The sequence below is a fragment of the Pan paniscus genome, chromosome X, assembly GCF_029289425.2.
Source record: "Pan paniscus chromosome X, NHGRI_mPanPan1-v2.0_pri, whole genome shotgun sequence".
In the NCBI taxonomy this organism is placed as follows: domain Eukaryota; kingdom Metazoa; phylum Chordata; class Mammalia; order Primates; family Hominidae; genus Pan; species Pan paniscus.
Window position 1 is genome coordinate 11,615,039 of NC_073272.2, and position 13,830 is coordinate 11,628,868.

The 13,830-nt window shown below is 45.2% G+C and overlaps 1 protein-coding gene and 1 pseudogene across 2 annotated transcripts in view; one reads left to right on the forward strand and one right to left on the reverse strand.

The window, feature by feature from the left end:
- SHROOM2 (shroom family member 2) overlaps nucleotides 1–13,830 on the forward strand; it is a 161,970-nt gene that overhangs the window by 25,093 nt on the left and 123,047 nt on the right. The window lies entirely within an intron of this gene.
- LOC100973374 (eukaryotic translation initiation factor 5-like) lies at nucleotides 6,457–8,905 on the reverse strand (annotated as a pseudogene).

The following is a 13,830-nucleotide window of genomic DNA, read 5'->3' on the forward strand; positions in this document are numbered from 1 at the left end:
GACCCTAGTCTTCTCTTCCTCTGTCAGCTGATCATAGGGAACTCCCCATGAGGCTATTGGTGCAGGCTGGGGGAGAAAAGACAGGGTGGCAGGAGTGGAGACCATGGGCATTTGAGCCACTTCCTCATGTAACTTACTTGTGCCTTCAGGACCTGCTTGAGCCCGATCACGTATATACCACTTCCATTTGATGATAGAATGCTGCTGTGCACACCCAGCTTTATGGATAGCTGGGCCAGAAAGCATCCAGTTCATGATAGGTAGTTCAGGTCGCATGGTGACTTGATGACCCATAGTCAAATGTTCAGTTTCTACCAAAGCCCAGTAACAGGCCAAGAGCTTTATTTCAAAAGGAGAGTAGTTGTCTGCAGAAGATGGCAGGGCCTTGCTCCAAAATCCTAGAGGCCTCCACTGTGATTCACTTATGGGGGCCTGCCAAAGGCTCCAAACAGCATCCCTATCTGCCACTCTCACCTCAGGCACCATGGGATCATACGGCCCAAGTGGCAGAGCAGCTTGCACGGCAGCCTGGACCTGTTGCAGAGCCTTCTCCAGTTCTGGACCCCATTCAAAACTGGCAGCCTTTCGGGTCACTCGATAAATGGGCTGGAGTAACACACCCAAATGAGGTGTTGCCTCCAAATGTGTTGCCTCCAAAATCCAAATAGGCCCACTAGGCGTTGTGCCTCTTTCTTGCTTGTAGGAGGGGCCAAATGCAGCAACTTATTCTTCACCTTGGAATATCTTGACAGGCCCCATACCATTGGACCCCTAGAAATTTTACTGAGGTAGAAGGTCTGTGAATTTTAGTCAGATTTATTTCCCATCCTCTGGCACGCAAATGTCTCACCAATAAGTCCAGTGTGTTTGCTACTTCTTGTTCACTGCATCCAATTGGTATAATATCATCAATGCAGTGGACCAGTGTGATGTCTTAGGGAAGCGAAAAGCAATCAGGGTCTCTCCGAACAAGATTATGACACAAAGCTGGAGAGGTGATATACCACTGAGGTAGGACAGTAAAGGTATATTGCTGCTGAAGACAAATTGCTTCTGGTGGGCCTTGTGGACAGGAATGGAGAAAAAGGCATTTGCCAAGTCAATGGCTGCATACCAGGTACCAGGAGATGTGTTAGTTTGCTCAAGCAGTGAAACCACATCTGGTACAGCAGCTGCAATTGGAGTCACCACTTGGTTAAGCTTACGATAATCCAGTGTCATTCTCCAAGATCCATCTGTCTTCTGCACAGGCCAAATGGGAGAGTTGAACGGGGATGTGGTGGGAATCACCACCCGTGTGTCTTTCAAGTCCTTGATGGTGATATTAATCTCTGCAATCCTTCCGGGGATGTGACATTGTTTTTGATTTACTCTTTTTTCTAGGTAGAGGCAGCTCTAATGGCTTCCACTGGGCCTTTCCCATCATAGTAGCCCTCACCCTTCCAGTCAGGGAGCCAATGTGGGGGTTCTGCCAGCTGCTGAGTATGTCTATGCCAATTATGCATTCTGGCACTGGGGAAATGACCACAAGATGAGTCTGGGGACCCACTGTAAGTCGGACCTGAGCTAAAACTCCATTAATTACCATACCTCCATAAGCCCCTACTTCAACTGGAGGACCACAGTGATGTTTTGGCTCCCTTGGAATCAACGTCAGCTCAGAGCCAGTGTCCAGTAGTCCCCAAAATGTCTGATCATTTCCCTTTCCCCAATGCACAGTTACCCTGGTTAAAGTCCAGAGGTCTCATTGGGGAAGGATGGGAGAAAGATTCACCACATAAATTGTTCGTAATGTAGTGGGGTCCTTCCTCAAGGGGACCTGGCCTCCTCTTCATTCAAGGGATTCTGGGTCTGTAAACTGGCTCAAGTCTGGAAATTGATTGTAGGGCTGTGATTCTCTGTTTTTATAATTCAAATTAGTCTTTTGTCCATTCGACCCAGAAGTTTTCTGTTTATATAAATTCAGTAGGAAGGCAATAGGCTTCCTATCGATTTCCCTTCTAGGAACACCATGATTAATTAGCCAGTGCCAGAGCTGTACACGAGTCAGACTATTCTGATTGCTGCTTTGCCTCTGCTGTCCATTATGGTAGCTACGCACACCTTGCCTTTGACGGTTGAGTGTCATCACTTGGCTCCTGCCACCTTGGGATCCAATTATTCCCATCATATTTAAATTTTGTAGTTGCGTGACTGCAGTTCCCACCATTAGATCTGACATACAGGGAAGAACAATTACAGGGCTCTTCAAAGATGCAGGTGCTGCCCTCACGAATCTATTTTGCAAGGCATTGGTTAAGGGTATGTCTTCTGGACCCTCCCAGCTGGGATGAGTAGGTCTAAAGTGGCTAATCCACTCCACCATCCCAATCTTCCTAAGCCTTTGGATCCCTTCCTCTACATTAAACCAAGAGAGATCAGGCATTTCCAGCTCACTCCCAGTGGGCCATCTTTTAATCCATAGTTCAGCTAACCAAGCAAATAAACTCTTAGAACCCTTTTTTAACTCCCCAGCTGCAACATTAAAAGCAGAGTCCCTACTTAGTGGGCCCAAATCAATAAATTCAGCCTGATCCAACTCTGTGTTTTTTCCACCATTATCCCATACCCTTAATATCTATTCCCATGCCTGTTCTCCAAGATTTCTGTTTATATCAGTTATAGAACTCAAATGGTTCTTTTCGAGTGTAGCGCACCTCCTCATGGGTCACATTCTCAACCTCACCTCTAGGGGCCTGCTGGGACTTTAGTCTAGAAGCAAACAGGGGTGTCGGGGGTGGCTCCTAAGAAGAATCAACATATTTTGCCTGGCAATTGCCTCAGGGGAGGCCATCACTGTTGCCTCAGGCAGCACAGGGTTTATCTCCTCAGACAAAGGTGGAAAGGCTGATGGCAGCCATGGGTCAGGGAAAGGATGTTGCCATTACAGGGGATGGGGAAGCTGTTCCTTCTGGCAAAAAAAGGTTCATCGGAGTTTACAAACTCAGTGTCCCCAGCTTCATCAGGGTTCTCCCTCACCGTCCCCATTCCAAGTTGCAGGGTCCTATTCTTTTCGAATCAATGCCCTCACTTTAACAGTAGGCACCTGGCGAGGCTGTGCATTCATCTTTCATTGCAGGTCAGCCACTCGCATGATAAGAGCTTGTGTCTGTTTTTCCACAATTTCAGCTCTTTCTCTACAGGAGATAAGACTCTCACTCAGGGCAATCTTAGCAGATTTGAGGCTCAGTATCTGCTTTTGAAGCCGGGAGACAGAATCCCCAAGTTCATCATTTTCTTTCATCACTTTGCCCACTGAACTTAGGAGCAACCAACCAACTTCATTATATTCCTTGGTTTTCCACATATGGTCAAAGGTATTATGTATAGAGTCACTAAACTCCTTGCCTCTCACGAGCAGTGAATCATGAGTGTCAAATGCATTTATTTTGCATAACTCTCTAAATGGTTTATGCCAAGGACTATCAGTGTTCTCCATACTATGAGAAGTAGAGTCCTTAGCATTTTGGAGTCTAATCATATTAAGCAGGCAACTCCAGAAACCTCAAAACCCACAAAAGAACTCTATCCTTAATATTCTGTTCCTCTAGAACCACTCTTTGTACCAAAGTCTGTATTAGGGTTCTCTAGAGTGACAGAACTAATAGGATAGATATACATATTATGTGTGTGTGTGTGTGTGTGTGTGTATATATATATATATAATATCTCCTATATATCTCATATGTATATATCATATATAGAGATCCATTATATATATATATCCTATATCTATCCTATATCTATATCCTATATCTATATCTATATCTATATCTATAAAGGGGAGTTTATTAAGTATTACATCCCACAATCACAAGGTCCCACAGTAGGCCATCTGCAAGCTGAGGAGCAAGGAGAGCTGGTCCGAGTCCCAAAACTGAAGAACTTGGAGTCTGATGTTCGAGGGCAGAAGCATCCAGCATGGGAGAAAGATGTAGGCTGGGAGGCTAGGCCAGTCTCTCCTTTCACGTCTTTCTGCCTGCTTTATATTTGCTGACAGCTGATTAGATTGTGCCCACCAGATTAAGGGTGGATCTGCCTTCCCCAGCCCACTGACTCAAATGTAATCTCTTTTGGCAACACCCTCACAGACACACCCAGGATCAGTAGTTTGTATCCTTCGATCCAGTCAAGTTGACACTCAGTATTAACCATCACAGTTACTATGTACGGATTTGCCTATTCTGGACATTTCATGTCAGTGGGATCGTAGAATATGTGGTCATTTGTGTCCGGTTTATCTCAGTATAATGTTTGGAGATTCATCCATGTTGTAGTGTGTATCAGTCATTCCTTTTCATGTCTGAATGCTATTGTCCTATGGGAATGGACTGGGTTTTGTTCATATCCTTTGATGGACATGTGGGTGGTTCTCCTTTGTGATTCTTGTAAATAATGCTGCTGTGTGGACAAGTTTTCAATTCTCCTGAGTATTTTCCTTGTGTTTCAAGCTTTTTAACCTCAGCGCCCCAGGCATAGCGCTTGTGATTTCCTGAGCACAGGGGTGGCGCATCCCTGATGAATCAAAAGAATAGGATTGGTCATTTTGGCTTCACGGCTGTTGAAGCAAAATTAAAACTCACAATTTTCAAAGGTCATAGGATTTTTGTCCTGACCCCGGTGGGTGTGGGCCCCTGCAGGGCTCCGACAGAGGTGGTCAGCATGTCTGCTGAGCCTTCAGGAAGACATGCCTGGTCACCGGCATCCTTGTGGTCCTTGTGGTGGCAGTTCGTGGTTAGCTCAGCCTTACCCCCTGCTGCTGCTGCTGCTGCTGCTGCTGCTGCTGCTGCTGCTACTTTCTGAGCAGGAGCATGGGAGTCTTTCACCCTCCCTGCGAAGTGGACATGGGGTTGATTCTGGGGTTCAGACAGCGAGCGGGGTCCCTGTAGCCCAAGGGTGATAGTGCTCGCGACGGTGTCCCCCCTTAGACATGAGCTGCTCTCTTGTCATTTCCCACTCCTTCACTTCCCAGCAACAACACAGCTTCAGACCAAAATCAAAACCTTCACCTCTTCATCATTTCTGGTTATATTTCAGAAACCCGTGCTATAGGGGGATCCCTCAACAAACTTAAATTTTCCAGATTTAGGGGACATTAGCAGTATCTTCATCATAACATTGTAGGGTTTGTAAGGTTTTCTGTTGAATATTTTTCTTTTTCTTTTTTTTAAGAGACGTTGTCCTGCTCTGTTGCCCAAGCTGGAGTGCAGTGGTGTGACCTTGCCTCACTGCAGCCTTCAATTCCTGGGCTCAAGTGATCCTCCTGCCTCAGCCTCCTGAGTAGGTGGGACTGCAGGCACCCATCACCCATGCCCAGCTAATTTCTGTATTTTTTGTAGAGACAGGATTTCACGATGTTGGCCAGGCTGGTCTCAAACCCCTGACCTCAAGTGATCCACCCACTTCGGCCTCCCAAAGTGCTGAGATTATAGGTGTGAGCCACCACACCCAACCTCCCTGTAACTTTTTTTTTTTTTTTCAGTATGTCTAAACATTTTGGAATTGTAATTTAAATCATAAGGGCAAAAGCTGAAAATTAATGCTTAGGTTTACTAGTAAGTGCACCCTTCCCTGTTTCCCCCAAATAAAATCAGTTTATTTTTTAATTGTACCCCAAAGCAAGTTCTCTCAGTACGAAGCAACTACTGCGTACACACAAAATGGTTGTTAATGTAATAACTTCCCTGGCTCACCCAACGTGCAGTGCACACGACTTCAAAGACTACAATTTAGGGCAAGTATACATGAAATGAGAAAACAACTCTCCAAGTTTCAAAACCTGCTGTTAAATTATTTCTAGGACACTCAGGTCATATTCACTTCTCAGTAGGATGTTGCACTGTCATTTGGTTATCAGTCTACCTTGCAGTGTACATTACCAGATGCCAATTGGAGGGACTAGAGATAAAACTTATGTAGTACTATTTCTTAATGGGCTGAATAAGGTAATTACAAATAAGTTTGCCTTACATCCTGTTGAAGACCTCTTTACAGCCTCAGCACCTAACAATATCTAGCAGGCTTCAAGAATGCTCATCAGGTGAAACGATGATGTAACATTTGAAAATGGAGCCAGATACTTCAGCTTAAGTCATTCAGAGCCAAATATCTGAAGAATGGCCAAAATCAAATCTTTATTTTTATAACTGTATAAATGTGATCCAAATGTGTCCACCACCAGTTTTTCAAAAAGAAACATGCTATAAATAAGCAAACTACATCTGCTCACTGACGTGTGTATGGACTCCCTGGATGTCTCATTGAGCTTAATTACAGACCACTCACAGTAATGGATTTTTAGTGTATAGTGTAGCTTGATGTTAAGCCATTTTAGCTTTTGCGCATACATGTTGTGCTGGCTGGTAACGGAGAAGAATTTGCAGCATTACAATGTTAAGCTAGATTGTATCCATCCCATTAAATGGCATCAATATCAATGTCATCATCCTTGTTGTTGGACTTTATAGTTTCAACTTTAGGTACACTGGCAGTCTTCTAATACACCACCTCAATGTTCTCATCTTCATCTTCTTCACCACCAAAAGATTCTTCCTCTGCCTCCTTCATTTTATAAATGGTTCTACTTTGACACGAATCTCTTTGGCAAGTTCTTTTGAGACATGTTTCTTAAAGGCCTTTTTCCGACCAGCTGATGACGACCTCTTCTTCTAAAAAATCTACATCATACATCTCCTTCAAGATATTTGGAATCTTAGAGATAAGCTGAGCTTGGTGCATTGCTACCCCACACGTAAAGCCATGAAGAAGGTACCATTGAGCTTTTTTGTTGTTGTGACAAAATCATAAGAAATGGTGCCTGTATTTCTTATGTGTTCTCTAATCTCCTCTTTAAAAAGAACTTCAGTCAGAACAAGAGGGCCCATGGCTTTAACATCCAGTCCTTCTGCTTCAGTAACAATTTCTTTGTCACATAAATCAATGGTACCCTCTTCTTTCTTTTTCTTCACAAAATCAAACAGGATGTTGGCCCGCTCCTCGACTGTTTTTTCCAAATCATCATGGAGTATCAGAACTTTTGCATGATCACTGATTTCATCCATTCTGCACCTTTGAGCTTCCTCAGTTGTATCTTCCCCCCAGTCATCCTCCTCTTCTTCCACTGTATGTGGAGGAGGGCTAATTTCTTTGGTGGTGGTGTCTCACTGCTGGATACGGAGCCATTTTCCTTGTCTTTGCCCTTTATATTTTTCTTTTCCTTTTCTTTCTTTCCTGTACCACTGTCACTATTCTCAGGTGGGTTTTTGAGAATGAATGTGCAGAGTTTATGATGTGTGTCAAGCATGCCTCGATAGCCACAGGCTTTATAAGAATTACCTATTGTTTGCTGCTTTGGCTTGACATGCATATCTGTTTCAGGATTCTCACATTCAGGACAGAGAACAAATTTTTTAATGAGTCCATCCAATATGTCTTGCAGCTTATTGGCCTCCTGAGATCCATTCACAATGTAACAATGTATCCCACCAAAATATTTGGTGGGATACCTTGGAGGCCAGTTAAGCGCCTTTGCAGTGTCAGTCATGTTGACTATAACTGTCTTGATTCCATTTCCTTTGCCCTCAACCTTGGCAATCAGACAGGGCATCTTGTAATAGAACTGGTCTGACATGCTGGGGTTGACGTTGACAGACATTTTGGCTTATTGGTGGCTTTATCAATAAGATGAAGAGATCTTTGATTGCAGCTTTTTTATATCTTCTGTCTGGAGAAGAAGGGATGACACAAACAACTGCAAAAGTTCTCGGTCTCTAATGTGAAAACATTTTCACCACTGAGGCTGTAAGCGTCTTGCTTGTATGCTATGTTTCCCCAATACAGGTACTAATGGCTGCGCGACAGCTCTTCTGGTGAAGGCCTCCCTGCTCTCCCAGGCTTGAAAAGCGCTGTCCTTCATGCTTCCCTGTCACCTTGCTCCTAGCAGGCATCACGTTGAGTCCACCCTGCCAGTTTATCTTTTTTTTTTTTTTTTTTTCTTCTTGAGAGGGAGTCTCGCTCTGTTGCCCAGGCTGGAGTGCAGTGGCGTGATCTTGGCTCACTGCAACTTCTGCCACCTGGGTTCAAGAGATTCTCCTGCCTCAGCCTCCTGAGTAGCTGGGACTACAGGCACCTGCCACCACACCCAGCTAATTTTTTTAATTTTTATTTTTAGTAGAGATGGGGTTTCACTATGTTGTCCAGGCTGGTCTTGAACTCCTGACCTCAAGTGATCTGCCTGCCTAGGCCTCCCAAAGTGTTGGGATTACAGGCATGAGCCACCATGCCTGGCTCCCTCCACCTTTAAAAATTTTTTTTTTCAGATTATGTTTTTCGAGCTTCAAGATTTATTTTATTGCAGTTTTTTTTTTTTTTTTGTAAATATGAAGAGTTGTCCAGTAGAGTCTCATCATATGTCGACTGAAGCTGGCACCATCCTATGGCCCACAGAGGCTTCTGTAACTGGGTCTTCAACATGTGGCCCTCCCTCCATCCTTTCCCACCCTCTTTGCTCCAGCCACAGCCAGCTTCCAGCTTCTAGAAGCAGCCTGCATTCCTCCCCCACCCTTTTTTAAATAGACAGAGTCTTGCTCTGTCACCCAGGCTGGAGTGCAGTGGTACAATCATAGCTCACTGCAGTCTTGAATTCCCGGGCTTAAGCAATCCTCCCACCTCAGCCCTCCCAAGTAGCTGGGACTACAGGTGCACCACCGTGCCCTGCTAATTAAGAAGGTTTTTTTTAGAGATGAGTTCTCACCATGTTGCCCAGGCTGGTCTCAAACTCCTGGGCTCAAGTGATCCTCCTGCCTTGGTCTCCCAAATTGCTAGGATTACTGGTGTGTGCCACTGTACCTGGCCTTCCTTTTTCTTTTGAAAAAATCCTTAGGTTTTAATAAAATTCCACGTCCTCCATTCTCTGAAATCTGTATGAAGTACCAGAAGTCTCAATTTGACAATAGACATGGTCAGGATATTTCTAATGTTTAGATGATCCTCTGCAAACTAGAGGCCAGCAGACTTCTGTAAAGGGCCAGAGAGTAAATATTTTTGGCTCTGTGGGCCAAATTACTCCTCTGTGCTGTATAGCATGAACGCTGCTGTAGACAGTATGTAAATGAAAGGATTGTGTGCCAATAAATCTTTATTTACAAAAGCAGGCATTGAGCAGTAATTGGCATCCTGGCTGGGGCTTGCTGTCCTTGGTAAGCAGTGGTTTTCAAAGTGTGGTTCCCAGACCAGCAGCATCAGTATCCCCTGGGAACTTGGTAGGGATGAAAATTCTTGGACCCCACTCTAGACCTACTGAACCCCAAACCAGAAGTTAGGAATCATCTGGGTGATGCTAATGCTGGCTCCACACAGCAGAGCAGTTCTCTGTACAACTGCTCTACAGAGATGTGGCCTGTCTTCCATTTGCATTCTAATTAGCATGTGCAAAACCTCGGAATCACGGTTGCTGGGACCCAGGGACCTGAATTTTAACAACTGGCTCAGATGGTTTTATACACACTGAAATCAGAACCAGTTTCTAAAGCAGCACTTCTCTGAACCAGTAGAGGACGTGGGGGAGGCGTCAGGGAAGTTTTTCAAACTACAGCCTGAGCTTGCTTGGGGTACTTTGCAAGAAGGAGGGGGTAAATGTGGAAAATGGGAGCAGTTGTGGCTTTTTGTTAGCTTATTGTGAACTCTGCCCCTGGTACCTGGTCTGGGAAGGTGGATTTATTTCTTTTCTCCTACATGTAATGCGTGTTTTGAAACCCAGGAATTTCTGAAATTTTAAAGCCTGTTGGTTGTAATAAATATTGCACCCCACCACATTTGCTACCACATTTGCTAACTTTTATTTAGTATTTGAAGTGAAAACGGGTTGAGAAATATACTGTATGATCCATTGGTATCAAATATCTTGAATATGCAAATGCTTCAAATGCTTGAATATGCAAAGGCAGCAAAATGGTGGTTACCAGGGGCGGAGTGCAGAGGGGAGGGTCTGCCAGCAGGCATGGGGTTTCTGTTGGGGTGATGAAAATGTTCTGGACTTAGAGAGTGGTGGTTGCACAACTCTGTGAATATACTAAAAACCCTTTGATTCTATACTTTAAAGAGGTAAATTTTATTGTATGTGAGTTATACTCAAGAAAGCAGTTATTTAAAAAAAGGAAATGGGTCGAAGTGTGTGTTCAGCCTTATTCTTGAATTGTAGAGACCTCACTGAGAGGAGGCTGACCCTGAAGGCCCCTGTTAGAGCCCATCCTGGGGCAGTTCTTCAGTGGCCCTGAATTCGTGTCACAGGGATCATCACTAAGCTGTGATTTTTGGTGCTGGATCTGACCCAGGAGCAGACAGGCCTGGGAAAGAGTGTGTGTTGTTTAAGGAGCCTCACCTCTGAGTGAGTGAACCCCGATTGAGGGAGAAACTCACATGGTGTTCCTCCAGGGCATGTAGCTGGAAGGCCCCCTGGGCTGGGGAGCTAGTGGCAGCCTGCAGGTTAGGGGAAGGGGGGAGGAGGCTGCAGTGGGGGAGGTGGGCAGGAGCCAGGGCCTTGCTCCAGGGCAGTGGGAGCCATGGAAGACTTTTAAGCAGGGTGTGGTGGCAAAGACCACTTGTAATAGAAGGGCAAATGGGTACAGGAGTTACAGGGAGGAATTAGGAAGCCTTGTGCTACCAGCAGTGATAGAGAAAAGTTAAGGGATGTGAGTGGTACCACCACGGCACAGTATCCGCATCTGGTGCAGGGATGGAGAATCCTGGTGCCTGAACACAGGTGTGCATCTGTGCATGACTGCTTGCCTCTCCCTCCCTCCATCCCATCTGCCTGGGGGAGGCGAGGGCTGAGCAGGGATCAGTCCTGGGAGTCCTGGCTCCTGGATCTGTGCTCAGTGCCAGGCGGGTGGCAGCTCCAGAAAGCTCTGCGGAGGGAATGGCCAGATCTGGTGCAGACCAGCTCCTCTCTGCCCAGGTGTGGCTAGGCTGCTTCAACATGCTTGCTTACTGCCAGGAGGAGGAGGAGGAGTGCTCAGTGCCTCCGGGCAGGAGCAGACCTCCCTGGGGCTCTGTCCCTTCTCTGAGGACTCCCAGCAAACACTGGCAGCGGGGGTCTTCAATGCGCTGTCCTAACTGCTTGTGCAGGAAATGAAGCAATTTGTTGGAAAAACTCAATTTTGAGAATAAGAATTCTTCTTCTTCTTCTTCTTCTTCCTCTTCTTCCTCTTCTTCTTCTTCTTCATATTTTTAGAGACAGGGTCTCACTCTTGCTCAAACTGGAGTACAGTGGCATGATCATTGGTCACCGCAGCCTTAAACTCCCAGGCTTAAGCTATCCTCCTGCCTCAGCCTCCCAAGTAGCTGGGACTAAAGGCTTGTGTCACCATGCCTAGCTAATTGTTTGATTTTTAGTAGAGACAAGGTCTTGCTATGTTGCCCAGGCTGGTGTGGAACTCCTGGCCTCAAGTGATCTTGTCTCTGCCAATTTCATGTTATTCTTAAACATAAGATTTTATTTGAATGGTCACCATAAATAGATCTTATTTTTGTAGTTATGTCTTCACTGCATGTAAAATTGTATAGTGTGCTAGGAAAACAGAATCAGGTAGTAGTTACTTCTACCAGGAAGAGGCAGGATCTATACGAAGTCATTTTTGCTTTTTGCTTTGTTTTTGGTAATAATCATGGAATTATGCTTCAGATTTACATGGAGAAACAACATTTTTTTTTCTTTTTTTTTCTTTTTGAGACAGGGTCTTGCTCGTTTGCCCAGGCTGGAATGCAGTGGCACAATCACAGCTCACTGCAACCTCCACCTCCCAGGCTCAAGTGATCCTCCCTGCTGAGGAGCTGGGACTATAGGCATGTACTACCACGCCCAGCTAATTTTAAAATTTTTTGTAGAGACAAGGTTTTGCCATGTTTCCCAGGCTGGTCTCCTGGCTCAAAGTATCCTCCTGCCTTGGCCTTCCAAAGTGCTGGGATTACAGGCGTGAGCCACTGCAGCGTCCCAAGAAATAACATTTGGGTATGAAGTGAATGAGGCTCGTTTACATTCCAGGTTTTCCCCCAAATCTTTTTAGTTTAAACAACAGCTTAAAAATTAAGGTCGGCTGGGTGCTATGGCTCACGCCTGTAATCCCGGCACTTTGGGAGGCCAGGGCGGGTGGATCACCTGAGGTCAGGAGTTCGAGACCAGCCGGGCCAACATGGAGAAACCTCGCCTCTACTAAAAATACAAAAAAAAAAAAAAAAAAGCTGGGCATGGTGGCAAATGCCTATAATCCCAGCTACTCAGGAGGCTGAGGCAGGAGAAACTCTTGAACCTGGGAGGCGGAGGTTGCAGTGAGCGGAGATCGCACCATTGCACTCCAGCCTGGGAGACAAGAGCTGAAACTCCGTCTCAAAAATAAATAAATAAATAAATAAATAAATAAATAAATAGAATAAAATACAATAAAAGATCATGGATTTCTAGTAAGAGAAGAGAATATGTAAGCTGGAATGCATAAACCTAGAAATCTTCCATTCCATAGATTTTGCCCCTCTCCCTCCCCTCCCCACAAAGAAATAAGTCATTTGGACCAAAGCAATTGCTTAAACTTTTCTTAGCTGGTTTCCGGAGCTCCCTGGGAAGAATGAGGGTGGAAAGCTGGAGGGGCGTTCTGGGTATTGGAATGCAAGCCAGTGGATCTGTGGCCCGCTGTGCTTCTGGGAGCCTGACACGACACACAACCGGCACACAACCGTTGTGCCCTTTTGAACTGTGCAGGGTCTTAGCTGGGCTGGGCAGTTTCACACGGCTGTTTTCACCATCAGGACGTTCACTTATGGTTGAGTACCTGGCAAGGGTAGGGAGAGAGGAATGTTCCCAGCCATCTCCTGCGGGACACTTGGGCGGCCTTCTCCCTGGGACCCCCATCTCCAGATGGCCTCGGGATTGTGGAGGGGGTGGCAGGGGTGCTGGGTTTGCTTTCATGAAAGAGCAAAGCAGTTTCCCTTCTACTTATCTTGTTTTCAGATGTAGTGGAATAAGCCAGGAAATATTTCTCCTGGATGAAAGGTCATTCTTCTTACATTGGAAGCTTTGGAAAAATCTCCCTAAATATCAAAATACAAAGGTTATGGAATAATATGTGCTTGGAATAGCTTAAGTGGTTAAAAAATTCTCTTTGCAGCTCAATATTAAAGGAAAAGTAATAGACTGTTCTTGGACAAAAATGAAAGAGATCACGAAGAATGTGTTTCCAGCTAGCTTCCTGCACTGGGGTTATTGCACCAGGACTGTCTCCCTAGTAGAGGCCCTGTTTACTATGTTGCTTACTCCTTGCTTCACAAAAGCAATATTTGAACCAATAATCCCACGACAGCATGACATTTTAACTTGTAAGACTTTGGGTTCTCACAACATGGTGGGAGTCTGTTTTGGTATTTTGTTCTATAAATTCAGTTGGGGCTGACAAAATTAATGAACTGGCATTTTAGAGAAAGTGACATTGTAACTTCCCCTCCTCTTCGCATGTTTACATCCACACTGATAAAGATGCAATCTTGTCTGTAGCTCATTCTCCAGGAACTTGAGTGTCAAGGACAGTCTGCACGGCCCTTGGGAAATGGGCATTCCCTGGCATTGAGTTGTTAATTGGACGCTGAGTGCTCGAGCTGCATTTATGGTTCCATATGTGGGTGTATGTTTGTGTTTCAGTGAGGAAGATAGTAGCTGCTTCCCTCCCACAGCCTTGTGGACCCTGGCTGCACATTTGAGTTGCTTGTTTGACGCTGTCTGACCCTTTCTTAGCCAGTTTCTGAGCT